General features: G+C 39.6%; 1 protein-coding gene across 3 annotated transcripts in view; it reads left to right on the top strand.

Annotated features, from left to right (window-relative positions):
- The window catches only part of LOC127448184 (E3 ubiquitin-protein ligase TRIM39-like), a 32,477-nt gene that overhangs the window by 2,661 nt on the left and 16,368 nt on the right, over nucleotides 1–13,448 (top strand). The gene's annotated exons all lie outside the window — the stretch shown is intronic.

The following is a 13,448-nucleotide window of genomic DNA, read 5'->3' as shown; positions in this document are numbered from 1 at the left end:
TAATCTTTCAAAGTTTTATTCAAACATTTTCTCATAAAAATACTTTACAAATAAAACAAAATTCCCACAATAAAAAAATTAAGTGCCAAGAATTAAAAGGCATCCATCAATAATACAAATGTCCATAAGTCCAACATAAATTCAGCCCAATATAAATAGTTAAAAAAAATATATATATTTATTAGTAATTGAAATGTTGATTAGTTCAAAAGAAGTTGATAACCTAAAAAAAAAAAAAATCTGAATCAGCACTGACCTCAATATTGAACTATTCTCAATACTAAAGGGTCAGCAAGAGGAGTTCAGGTAGCATTACAGTGGAGGAATGTAAGCATGTCTACATGCTCTGCAGTCAGGCTTGCTCTTTTCTTAGTCACAATGTTCCCTGCATCTGAGAAAAGGCGTTCAGATGGGGTTGATGTTGCAGGGACAGGCAAGTATGACTTTACCAGGATGGCCAAGGTAGGAAAACTTGCTTCATTTGCCTTCCACCATTTTAGTGTATTCTCACTTTTTGGGATAGGTGGTTCTCCAAACTATATCAGTACATCATTCCTCACCATTTCAGTGTTTGTATCATCATCTTAAACATGCCCATTGTCTTCCTCACTGTTGCTGTGCTCATCTGAATCTGAGCCGAGCAAAGTGTCCAGCAGAAACACTGGCCTCCTCTCTGAAACTGGTGGTTTGGTTCTTGCAGAATCATCCTGTTCCACACTGTGATGTTGCTGTGTTTCCTGTCTATCCCTTCTCTTTGCTTGCAGTGCAATAGCTTGAACTTTGACTTGCACTTTTAGGCTCTCCTCTACTGGCAGGAACTTTAGTTTGCGAAATCTTGGGTCAAGGGCAGCTGCAATAATGCATACATTTTGTGCATCATCCAGCTCCCATCTTGAAGTCATCTCCTGTGCTGCAGCAGCCTGGAAAGCCTTGAGAGGTGTGGTCTCAAATGAAGTGCTCTGTGTGGACTTTTGGAGGCCTTTCACCAGCGGAGGTAGAGCAGAAACAGTGACATAAGCCTCTCCACTCAGGAAGACAGTGGCACACTCAAAGGGCTTTAGGACTTGTTCCAGTCCTTCAAGTAGGCTCCACTGATCACTCTTCAGATCCATGAAGTGCTTCCCTCGCTGTGTGACTTCAGGGTCTGAAAGGGTTGCTGTCACGGGCCACCTCTGTTCCAGCAGGCGGCTGATCATGTGGAATGAACTGTTCCATCTTACTGATACATCTTGTATTAGTTTATGTTCAGGAGTACCCATTTGTAGCTGCTTTGCTTTGAGCTTGGTGCTGGCCACTCACTCTTCTTGAAATGTTCTACCAGGCGTCTTGCAGCACTGAGTGCTTTGCTGATCTGGGCATCCTTCATAGCATGGTTGACAACTAACTGTAGTGTATGGCCAACACACCTGAGAGAAGTAACCCCATGCCTCTCTTCAAGCATCCTTAGAGCAGCAACAAAATTAGCAGCATTGTCATGTACAACAACCATTACTTTACTCATGGATATACCAAATTTCTATATTTTCAGCTGTATGTCGCTCTTCAAGTGACACTGTGGTCAGGTTATATGAAGTCAGCTCCCAGTCTTCATTAATAAAGTGGCAGGTGAAGTCTAAGTATGCCTCAGTGGCAATACTTGTCCATGCATCTGTGGTGAGAGTGATTTTGTTTTGACCTCTTTGAGTGAAGCTTTCACTCTCTCAAGGGTCTCTTCATATTTCCTCTCCATCAGTTTAGTAAAGTGGGCCCTGGAAGGAAGTGTATACCCTGGGTAAAATGTGTTGACCATCTCACAGAAGCCCTGACCCTCCACAATAGAAAGGGTTCTCATATCCTTGACAATCATGTTGAGAATGCTATAAGAGAGTCCAGCGGCCATGGGGGGCGTGCATACAGTGGCATCCTTTTTAAGGAAAAAAATCTTGCACACAGCTTTGTCTCTTCCTGAGACACAAAATAAAATCAGTGACACATTTTAATATGAAATCTATGAATTCATTTTTACCTAATGATACTATTCATCACAAAAGTTAAGATTTATGCAGTGTAGGCCTGATTAGGAAAGATGTTGTTTACTATATTCCACCATTAGTTACCATGAATAGTGTCGTGTATGATTTACTTCAATGGCTAATGCCAGTTGTAATCGGAAATGCACTTGTATTATTTATTTGTAAACTGTTGCTTACACCGACTTAGAGCGTAACGTTAATGTAAATCTACATCGTTTAGTTTCATAGGTCTATATGCACATAAACAAACAGCTTACAAAACAGCTTTTGATGTCAGAGAGCCCCAGGATGTTTTCTTTTTAGATGCTCGTGCATAGCACTTGTGCTGCTGTGGTAGGCCATTTAACTTTTACAAAAGCATGCAGAGCACCATTTCATTAGGTCTATGTTTAAAGAATTCCCACACTTTTGATGATCGGGTTCAAGCTTTTTGGGATAAAGTCTCATTTTCAGCATGCCTGGGAGCCGGAGCTGCCATCATTGGGTATGAACGTAAACAGTGCGACACATCGACGCAGTCCATGCAAATCGACATATTTACGTAGTCGACGTCATCGAATACGTCGACGTGTCGTTCCGGCCCTACATTTCACATTGAAGCACTGAATCGGACCATGAAATCTTTGCCAAAACCACGTGATCTGTGACATCCATAGCTTCATTCAGTTGAAAATCATGTGACTGCTTCGGTGTCTGGTTCAAAATTAGTAAAAATCTGATCACAGGTTTAAAGTCCCCATGAATTGCTTTAAACCTAGTTCAGACACATCATTCCCAGTTAAAAAATATTACTGCCCAGCCCACAAGCATATTTTTTTCCTCCTACATGTTCACTTATTCATTTTCATTAGTATACTAATAATTGATTTACTGTCATATGGAAGGTCCCGGGTTCGAGTCCTGGCTCAACTGGGCCTTTATGTGTGGAGTTTGCATGTTCTCCACGTGTTCGCGTGGGTTTCCTCCGGGTGCTCCGGTTTCCCCCCACAAGTCCAAAAACATGCAGGTTAAGTGAATTGGAGACTCTAAATTGCCCCGTTGGTGTGAGTGAGAGTACCCCAGCCACTGGGGGATGCATCAGAAAGGGCATCTGGCGTACAACCTGTGTCAAGTCAAACATGTGGATCATGGATGGTCTGCTGTGACGTCCCCTAACTGGAGCAGCCAAAAGAAGAATTACTCTCATATGGTGGATTTTTACTTTTTGAACATAACAGTAACTTAATTGTATTATATAAACAAAGCCCTTGCTTGAGCCTTGGAGTACAGGGTATTTATAAATACTTAAGTGAACAAAACACGAATACAACGTACTGTATAGCGCTGATATAAAATTGTATTGCTTCAAAACCAAATAATACCATCAACCATAGAGGTTTACTGGGTGTGCTTTATTTTTTTGTCCACCAGATGGCAGTTTATTGAACCATGTACAGAAGCTTTGAGTAATGAACCCAGTTTCAGTACATTTGTATTTAAAGCCCCATTGCTTCAGAAAGCTTCATTTTGCCATCAGTAGGTGTGGGTGAGAAACAAATCAACATTTAAGTCCTTTTGGGTGAGTAAATAATGAGAGAATTTTCATTTTTTGGTAATCTATCCCTTTAAAGCTACACCATGTTACTTTTTGCCCTCTAGCGGATTAAGCATAGAACTGCAAGTAACTTGTGGAGGAACACTGTCAGGAATTTTTATATCATCTAAAATATTGCCCAAAGTTTATGGTAAATCAGATAATCTGAAAGCTGGCTGGAAAAGACTCCAGACCGTATCTGTCAATTTACTTTGATGTTTTACTTTCATGTGACAGACGGCTCTTGACCGTTCCCATATGGCGGCCCTTTTTGAATGATCCATGGTCAATGTCGCTCATTTGTTGTGGCTACAAGCTTTCAGCTTCAGATTTCTACCACACCGATCACCACACACATACATGCGCTGTAGTACCTCCGGACCTTCTTTTCTTTATTTACAGACATGCCATAAGCACACCCGGATGACTGACAGAAGTATGCAATTTCCCGCCAAATCCTTCCCGACAGCTCAAAAATATAAAATATAGCTGCAAGCAGTGATGACGGGCCAAAGCACAACTGGTTCATTTCCACACGGTGGCTTTTGGAAAACAATGCATTGACCATTTTGAAGAAATTTGAGTAAATATAAGAGGACTATTTTAAAGTCTGTTGTAAGAGCCACACTTCCTGCTGCCAGGTGGTGGCGCTATGACCGTGACCCAAAAGAGTCAAATCCATGTGATTAGCCCTCAAGACTTAACATACATCTCTCTTAACAAACATTTTGATCTAAATCATACATTGAAGATATGACACACTTCCTGTTTCCCATTTTTCGCCATTAATTTAATGCCTCACCATAGCAACACCATTCGATAATTCAAAATCTGTTTGCAAATTAGCATCTTAAATGTCTTGGCATAATGTTGTCTAAATGTGGTGACAGTCTCATGAATCACCTAGGAGGATTATTTAAAAGTTCAGAGACTGCAATATTCAACAAATTGAATTCCTGTTGGGTGGACCTAATGACTGTAATTATGAAAGTTGTCCAACTTGATGAGAACTTTATATGTACCAGTTTTGGTGACTGTAGGTGAAAATTGGGGTGCTACAGAGGCCGTCTTACACACCCAATTTAAAGGGGATGCTACAGAGCCCCCCATGCGCCCATGTGTGAACTTTTGCCCAGACCTAACGGCCAACAACTCTGATGTGTGTGCAAAATTTTAAGCATGCCAAGTGCCTCAGAAACACCCAAATATAGGAATTATAACAATTAATGCATTGCCATGGCAACAGAATTAAGATATCAAATATCCCTTTACAAATTTACGTCAGCAGTGTCTTGACATTATTCTAAAGAATTTTGAAGCAATTCGTGTAAACATAAGAGGGCTATTTCAAAGTCTGTTAAAAGTGCCATACTTCATGCTGCCAGTTGGTGGCACTATGACCATGACCCATAATATCCCCATAAATGTGATCAACTACTGTTATCAAGCATAGAGCTGAATTTTCATCAAAATTATACAATGCACACAGAAGATATAAGGAACTTCCTGTTTTGCCTTTTTAGCCATCAATTTATTGCTTCGCCATGGCGACACCGTTCAAAATATCAAAAATCCGTTCACAATTTAGCATCTACAATGTCTTGGCATGGTGTTGCACAAATTTGGTGCTTGTCACATGAATCCTCTAGTAGGAGTATTTAAAAGTTCAGAGCTTGCGATTTTCAGAAAATCCAAAATGGCCAACTTCCTGTTGGGCGAAGCTAATGACTATAATTATAAAAGTTGCCGGCTTGGTTAGAACTATATATACTAAATATACATAACTAAAAATATATAAATGTATTATTAAAACATATAAATATACATCTAAATGCATTATTTAGGTAAGAGGTAAGGTAAGATTAAAAAATAATAATAATAATAATAATCAGTTTGCCACAACCAGACATAATTCCACTTAATTTTATGTAAAAAGGTTTTTTTTTCTTACCAGGAGATGGCAGCAATCCGCCCCTAACACCCCTAACACATGACATAATCTCTATATATATAACTGAGTAATATAGATGTTCACTGAAGTGAATTTAACATAATTTTTACATAATTTCTTATTTTTATATGCAAATTAATAGGATAATTTAGTAATTTTGAGGTAAATCAGGCAACAACAAAAAAAAAGCCAGCACAAATTTAGAGTTTTTAAATAACTGAACATAGTGATATAATATTTGTAAAAAAAAAAAAAAAAATTTTTTTAAAACAAAATACTAATTTCTGTACAATCACACTGTTAGTGTGTGGGGTCAAATTTGACCCCCCAATACCTTTTAAAGTAAAACATAAACAGAGAATATAAGGGTTAAGCAAGACAAGTGCTAGAAGATAAAAATAATAATATTTAATGGGTTGCCATGGCAACACTATTTAACATATCTGGAATCCCTTCAAGAATTTTAATCAGCAGTGTTCTGACTAGAGCTAGACCGATATGGGATTGAAACAGAGACAGAAATGAAAACAGACCTTTTCTGTGTGGATTGTTCACCGATTTTGCACTGATATGACTATGCAAAGGTACTCAGAAGGCTGCTTTCTTAAATATTTTTATCAAAGAATATTTGACATTATTATTATACATTGTCGGCAAATTCTAGAAATGAACACTGAGAAAATTAAGAATAAATAAAAATACAGTAAATAGCTTAATAAACATTAGTACTGTATGTTCAGTATCAGTCAGTTGCTGACCATTAAAATAAATAATACATTCAAATAAAATAAATAGCTAAATAAACATCAGTACTGTATGTTTAGTATCAGTCAAATGCTGACCAGTAAAATAAAGAATACATTCAAATAAAATAAATAGCTAAATAAACATCAGTACTGTTTAGTGTCAGTCAAATGCTGACTATATTAATACTGCCAGTCAATTAGGGGCAGGTTGTAAAACGAAGCATTTACACCTGCCGAGACGAGATAAACAGTGGCGTTACACCATATTCTGCTATACAAGTTCAGGGGAAACTTTCAACAGTGGAAAACCAGACTTTAAAATACTACATTTTATAAATGCAACGACTGGAATTGTTTGGTTGAAGGGGGTACCAAACTGTGAATCCTAAACAAAACAGTTTGGTGAATACGTGTTTACATATTAGCTTCCACTCATCTGACAAGCAATGAAAGTAGCTACGTGGTTAACTAGTTAGCTATAAGCTCATTGTCACGGAGAGTAAAAGATGGACCAGCATTGCGTCTCACCAAATAGGTAACAACGTAGTGTGAAATCAACACTCAACAGACACAATCCACCACTGCACTATTGTCTGCTGAGCTGCAAGAAGATGCTCTGATGTTTACCTTTCTGCTACATTACTTACTGCACTAACAAACTATAGCTGGCTATCATAACAAACAGATGTGATAAACATGAGTGACATGGTTGTCAGGGACAGGGTTAACGTTATATTAGTTATATTGAAAAGGGAAAATGATGGGGTCATTGTTTATTGACTTTCCAGTATGTATTTCACAAACTAGTTAGCAGCTTACCGAGAAGACACCGCTTAACTCCACACCGCTTAACTCCACCTTGTGTGCAGAGCTACCGTCAGTTCAGAGTCAGCTCTGTAAACAATGGAGTCGTAGCGCGCTCTGCTGGACAAACTACGTTATGACACCAATTCTAAATCATTGTTTTCTGCATTATATGTTCTGAAAAAAGTTTTCATATCTGCGCATATCGGTCAACATATACACCGATACCGATATATCAGTGAAAGTCTAATATCGGCCGATAATATTGGCTGACCGATATATATCGGTCGGGCACTAGTTCTGACATTAAACGATTTTGAAGCGATTTGGGAAATGTAAATGTAGTTGGTGGCGCTATGGCCGTGACCCACAATAGCCAAATCGATGCGATCGGCCCCCAAGGCCAAACATACAGATCAATTTTTATCTAAATCAAACAATGCACACAGAAGATATGAGACAATTCCTGTTTCAAATTTTTGCCTTTAATTTATTGCCTCGCATTGGCAACACCGTTCAATATATCAAAATTCCATTCGCAATTTAGCATCTTCAATGTCTTGGAATAATATTGCCTAAATTTGGTGACAATCACATGAATCCCCTAGGAGGAGTATTCAAAAGTTCAGGGCATGCAATTTTCAAAAAATGCACATTCAATCCAAAATGGCCGACTTCCTGTTGGGCAGAGCTAATGACTGTAATTTTGAAAGTTGTCCGGCTTGATGAGAACAATATATGTAGCAAGTTTGGTGACCGTAGAAGAAACTGACCCCACCACTTTTGTCAAAAGGGGAGCTACAGAGCTTCCCAGCCACGCCTATATGTTAACTTTTGCCCAGGCCTAATGGATGTGTGTGCAAAATATCATGAAAAGTCATGCATGCCAAGTACCTCAAAAACATGTGAATATACATAAAAAGGAATAATGACATTTAATTAATTGCCATGGCAACACTGTTTACAGTTTTTCTGAATTGCTAAAACACATTTATTGAAACCTTCACCCATTTTCTCACAACTTTATGCACAAAACCAAATCTTCAAACTACATTCACAGAGCCCCTGACTCTTCGGCAAAATCAAACAATCATCTCAAAACCATTTAATCTGTGCTCAGAATCAAACAATGCTTTCAGATACACACAGCAAGTCAAAAATTAGACACTACATCAGAAAATGGAGAACACAGCATCCAGGGAATGTAGTTACAGAATTTTTTCTTTATTGTATATAGATTTTGTAATTACTGTCAAAAAAGTTTCACGAGTTTGTTTGCCCGTATAATCTTTAATCTATTAAGGTTAAACTTATTTGGCTTGCTGTCCACGGTGGAGGGGCTCGAGGAAGCAGCTTCAACTTGAGCTCTAAATTTACCCCCCCGGGACTATTAAATGAATAGTTCACCCAAAAAATGAAAATTTGCTGATAATTTACTCACCCTCAGGCCATCCAAGATGTATCTGAGTTTCTTTCTTCATCAAAATAGAATTTAAGATTTTTAGGATTTCATTTCAGGCCTCCTCTTTTAAGCAATGCAAGTGAATGTCCTCCATTTTTTGACGGTCCAAAATGCATATTTAGGGTGCATTAAAATAATCCACATTATGTTGACTCCAGTCAACAAATAAAGTTCTTCTGAACCCAAACGATTGATTATTTTTAGAAACAAAACAATATTTATATAATTTTTAACTACAAATATTCCCTTCATACATTTCTGTGATTTGTGCTCATGAGAGGGATGATGTAAGCTCGTTGGTAAGGTCACGCATCACGTGGAGGAGGAGGCAGGAAGCGCGTCATTGTTTACAAGAGAAGTAGCGCTGTACAAAAGTTTAATGGTCTTTGCTGTAGATTTGTATTTGTATAAGTGTATTGTTCAAAATGGTCGTTTGGTGTGTGTATCCTGAATGCTTCAACCTTCAGAAACCCCAAAGAAAATGCACGCCGGAAAAATATTAACTTTTCATCGATTGCCTATACATGATCATGTGCTATTGAAGCTCTGGCTTATCGCGCTGAACCTGGATATCGGTACACCCCTGCATACTCTCAAATATTGGAGGTTGTGCAATGAACATTTTACCCCTGAGGATTTCAGACCATCCAAAGAAACAAAGGGTCGATATCTGAATTGATTGGCTGTGCCCGTGCTGTTTTTCCAGCGAACTCAGGTATGTGTGAAAACTTTGTCATTGTCACGCCTCCCACTTGGAAATTATATTTGATCTTATATTGTTTTGAAATTGTTTTGGTTTGTGAACGGTGCTTGGTCTGTGGTCTGTGCAAGTTTCTCTTGTAAACAATGACGTGCTTCCTGCCTCCTCCTCCACGTGACGCGTGACCTTACCAACAAGCTTACGTTATCCCTCTCATGAGCACACATCACAGAGATGTACGGAAGTGAACATTTGTAGTTAAAAAGTATATAAGTATTGTTTTGTTTCTAAAAATAATCAATCGTTTGGGTTCAGAAGAACTTTATTTGTTGACTGGAGTCGTGTGGATTATTTTGATGCACCCTAAATATGCATTTTGGACCGTCAAAAATTTAGTACATTCACTTTTAAAGGAAGAGGCCTGAAATGAAATCCTAAAAATCTTAAATTCTGTTTTGATGAAGAAAGAAACTCAGATACATCTTGGATGACCTGAGGGTGAGTAAATTATCAGCAAATTTTCATTTTTGGGTGAACTATTCCTTTAATAGGAGATGATTACATGGGGCATGATGCCTAGTAAAGGTAAAGGTGGAGGTGGAGGGATGCTGGAAACAGCTGAGACCGAAGAGAGGTAAGCAGCTGTTTATATACTCTGGCTGTTAATTGAAAGATTAGATGGGCTCGCTCCTCCCGAACTTACATTTAGGAACTTAATTTCACGAGTTCATTTGCCCATATAATCTTTAATCTATTAAGGTTAAATTTATTTGGAGGGGCTCGAGGAAGCAGCTTCAACTCAAGCTCTAAATTTACCCCCCCCCCCCCCCAAGGCTGTAGTAGAACTGTTTATTATGCACAATGTTTAACCCCCCCCCCCCAAATGGGTGAGAATAAGAAACAGCCGGCTTGTGGAGGTAGCCTCACGCAAGGGCCTGCTCTGGGTGGAAGGTTTAGACGAAGGACATTTATGCAGCTATAGGGGGCTGTACCATTGATATATTGCATCTAATCAGCCAGTTTACGGAAGCAGCCTCACGTAAGGGCCCAATCCGGGTGGAAGGTTTAGAATAAAGGACCTGTGTACGATGATAGGGAGTTGTACCATAGGTATACTGTCAGATCAACTCACTTGCGGTGTTAGCCTCATACAAAGGTCTTCCCAGAGACAGGGAAATTTGGTGCTTGAAATGAACAGGAGGAGATGGTGACCGCAGCTGTAATGTTCGTTACAGCTGCTGTGAAGCGAAGACAGAGGGCTTTAGCGGAAGCATGGTAAAACACTGCTGCGGCAGTAGAGTAAAGTGGGCCTCCTGCGGGAGCAGAGTTAAGGCAATGCCGTGGCAGTGGAGTAGAAGAGATGGAATAGTAAAAAGGGGGAGGGGCTCCTGCGGGAGCGGAGTATAAACTACTGCTGCGGCAGTGGATTGAGTATTTGGGGGCATAGTGAAGGAGCTCCTGTGGGAGCGCTGCTGTGTTTCCATTGCTGTAGATGCACTTCTATAAAAGTATGGAACTTAGACATTGAAAGCGCCTATGGAGAAAATAGAAATAACTCCGTGTATGCGCCTGTAAGGGAAGCACCTGAAAGGTTAGTTAAGAAAATATAACCATTATATTTATACACACCTGCAAGGGAACTAAAAGTTTAGTTAGGAAAAACATGACAATTACGTTTGTACGCGCCTGTAGGGGAAGCAAATGGTTAGTTAGGAATACATAACTTTATTAGATTTGGCATGGGCGGGGCATTGCTGCGGCAGTATCAGGTGGGGCACAAATTACTTTATTACATTTAAAAACCCCTGTAAGGGAAGCAACGGTTAGTTAGGAAAAAAAACATGACAATTATGTTTGTACTTGCCTGTAATGGAAGCAAATGGTTAGTTTGGAATACATAAATTTATATACACTTGTAAGGGAAGAAAAAGGTTAGTTATGAAAACATAACTTTATTACGTTTGTCATGTCGAGGCACTACTGTGGCAATATCAAAAGCGAAAGGGGTACTGCTGTGGCGGTATCGACCATAGGCAGGAGCTGCTGTGGCGGTATCGACCATAGGCAGGAGCTCCTGTGGCAGTATCGAGCGTGGTCAGGTGCTGCGGCACAGTATCAAGTGGGGCACTGCTGCGGCAGTACCAATTGGGGCACTGCTGCGGCAGTACCAAGTTGGGCACTGCTGCGGTGGTACCAAGTGGGGTGCTTCTGCAGCAGAATCAAGTGGGGCACACATGGCTTTATTACGTTTACACATGCCTGTAAGAAAGCACAAGGTTATTTTGGAGGTTATATCAGGCTCTATTTATTATGTGTTGGGCTCATTTTAACCATGAGCGAAAGAAATGCCAATGCGAAGGCTAACGGGAAATACTAAAGGCTCTTAAGATTACTGCATCACCGCTGCACTCGAACGGGAGAGCCTACGGAGTGAAATGACATGAAATCTCACACTGCAGTTTGTCACATGGCGGAGGTTTAGACGCATGGCCTAAAAGACACCGCAGTTGTGGCACCTGGACAGCACATTTGCGCTGCTTTGTGGTGTTGTGGGAGTTTGTCACATGATCCGAAAGACGCCACAGTTGCGGCACCTGTACAGTAAATTTGCACTGCTTTGTGGTGTTGTGGGAGTTTGTTGCATGACCCAAAAGACACCACAGTTGTGGCACGTGGACAGCACATTTGTGCTGCAATCATTATTCAACTGTGGCCATTCACTCCTTAGGAGTACTGTATGAACACCACCTGTTGTACAGTATACGTCTTTTATGGTTGATGTATCTGCATTGCAATAGTTTTGTGAGGAGATACTCCGTACTACTCCCAGAAAATCAGAGAGAGAAAGCGAGAGGGAGAGAGACCACTGAAGCGCCACTAAGAGGAAACACCTGTGCACTAGAATGGGATTTAAACAATCAAGCGTGTGGGAATAAATGAAGACAGTTAAGATGAAAGTACCTATGCACGGTCATATGAAGTGGTAGCACTGGTATATGGCGAAGCAGTGGCCAGTTTTGCGGAGGCAGCCTCAACGCAATAGGATCTGCTTCGGCAAGTAATGATTAAAAAGGAAGAAAGGCAGGGTAGAAAACCATGGATCTGTCGTGGGTGGGCGGGGCCAAATGCTGGAAACAGCTGAGACCAAAGAGAGGTAAGCAGCTGCTTATATACTCTGGCTGTTAATTGAAAGATTAGATGGGCTCGCTCCTCCTGAACTTACATTTAGGAACTTCATATAGTAATCACAACTTACAGTAGTACAGTGAATATATTGTATACTGTAAATACAGCAAGTAATACAGTATTGAATGTCAGTATATTCAGCACTTGCATACTGTAAAAATACAGTAGACCAACTGCAAAACCCCAAAGAACACTCTAAATGAAAAACAAATTACAGTACACTAACTCAGTGTTATGCAACTGCAAAATCAAAGTCAATGAGAGATTAATTCTGCCTCAGCATCACGTTTTCACATCATTAGAAACAAGTGTGAACAATTTTGAGTTTTGTGTGAAAACAATGACAACTGTGTTGTAGTTGTGTATAACTTTTGCTGCCTGTGTTTACCATTTTGCAACACAAGTGCATCACTGTGAAATGTGTTTTAGTTTTGAAAAAAGAGTGACTGATTCGACAAATGGGTTTAGGCCACTGAGCATTTGGTTCAGAGAATGGGGTTTAGTGTTTTAGCAATTCAGAAAAACTGTAAGATATCAAGAATCCCTTCAGAATTTTAAATTTGCACTGTCTTGACATTATTCTAAAAAAATTGAAGCAATTCAGGTAAACAAAAGAGGGATATTTCAAAGTCTGTTAAAAGTGCCACACTTCCGCCAGTTGGTGGCGCTATGACCTTGTCCCAAATAGACACTTCAATGTAATCAGCCCACAAGGCCAAGAAATTTGCTGAGGCTTTTTCAAATTTTGCGATGAAATTTGCTGCATTTTTGGGGGTTTTTTTGCAGTGAAAACTTGCAAATCATCACTATATACCTCTTTAATTGTGTTACAGTTTTTGTTGATTGCTTTGGTACTATTATCGCAAGTATGTGGTAAAACTAAAAGCAGATCATCAGAAAGGCTGTTTTTTCAAACATGTAATCACATGTTCAATTGACCAAGTACAACACACAAAATTACGCAGTAACTTTTTCAACCCACCCAATCAGTGTCATCAAAGAAATACCTTTCAT

Source organism: Myxocyprinus asiaticus, chromosome 11 (genome assembly GCF_019703515.2).
Source record: "Myxocyprinus asiaticus isolate MX2 ecotype Aquarium Trade chromosome 11, UBuf_Myxa_2, whole genome shotgun sequence".
In the NCBI taxonomy this organism is placed as follows: Eukaryota; Metazoa; Chordata; class Actinopteri; order Cypriniformes; family Catostomidae; genus Myxocyprinus; species Myxocyprinus asiaticus.
This window is presented reverse-complemented; position numbering and strand designations above follow the sequence as displayed.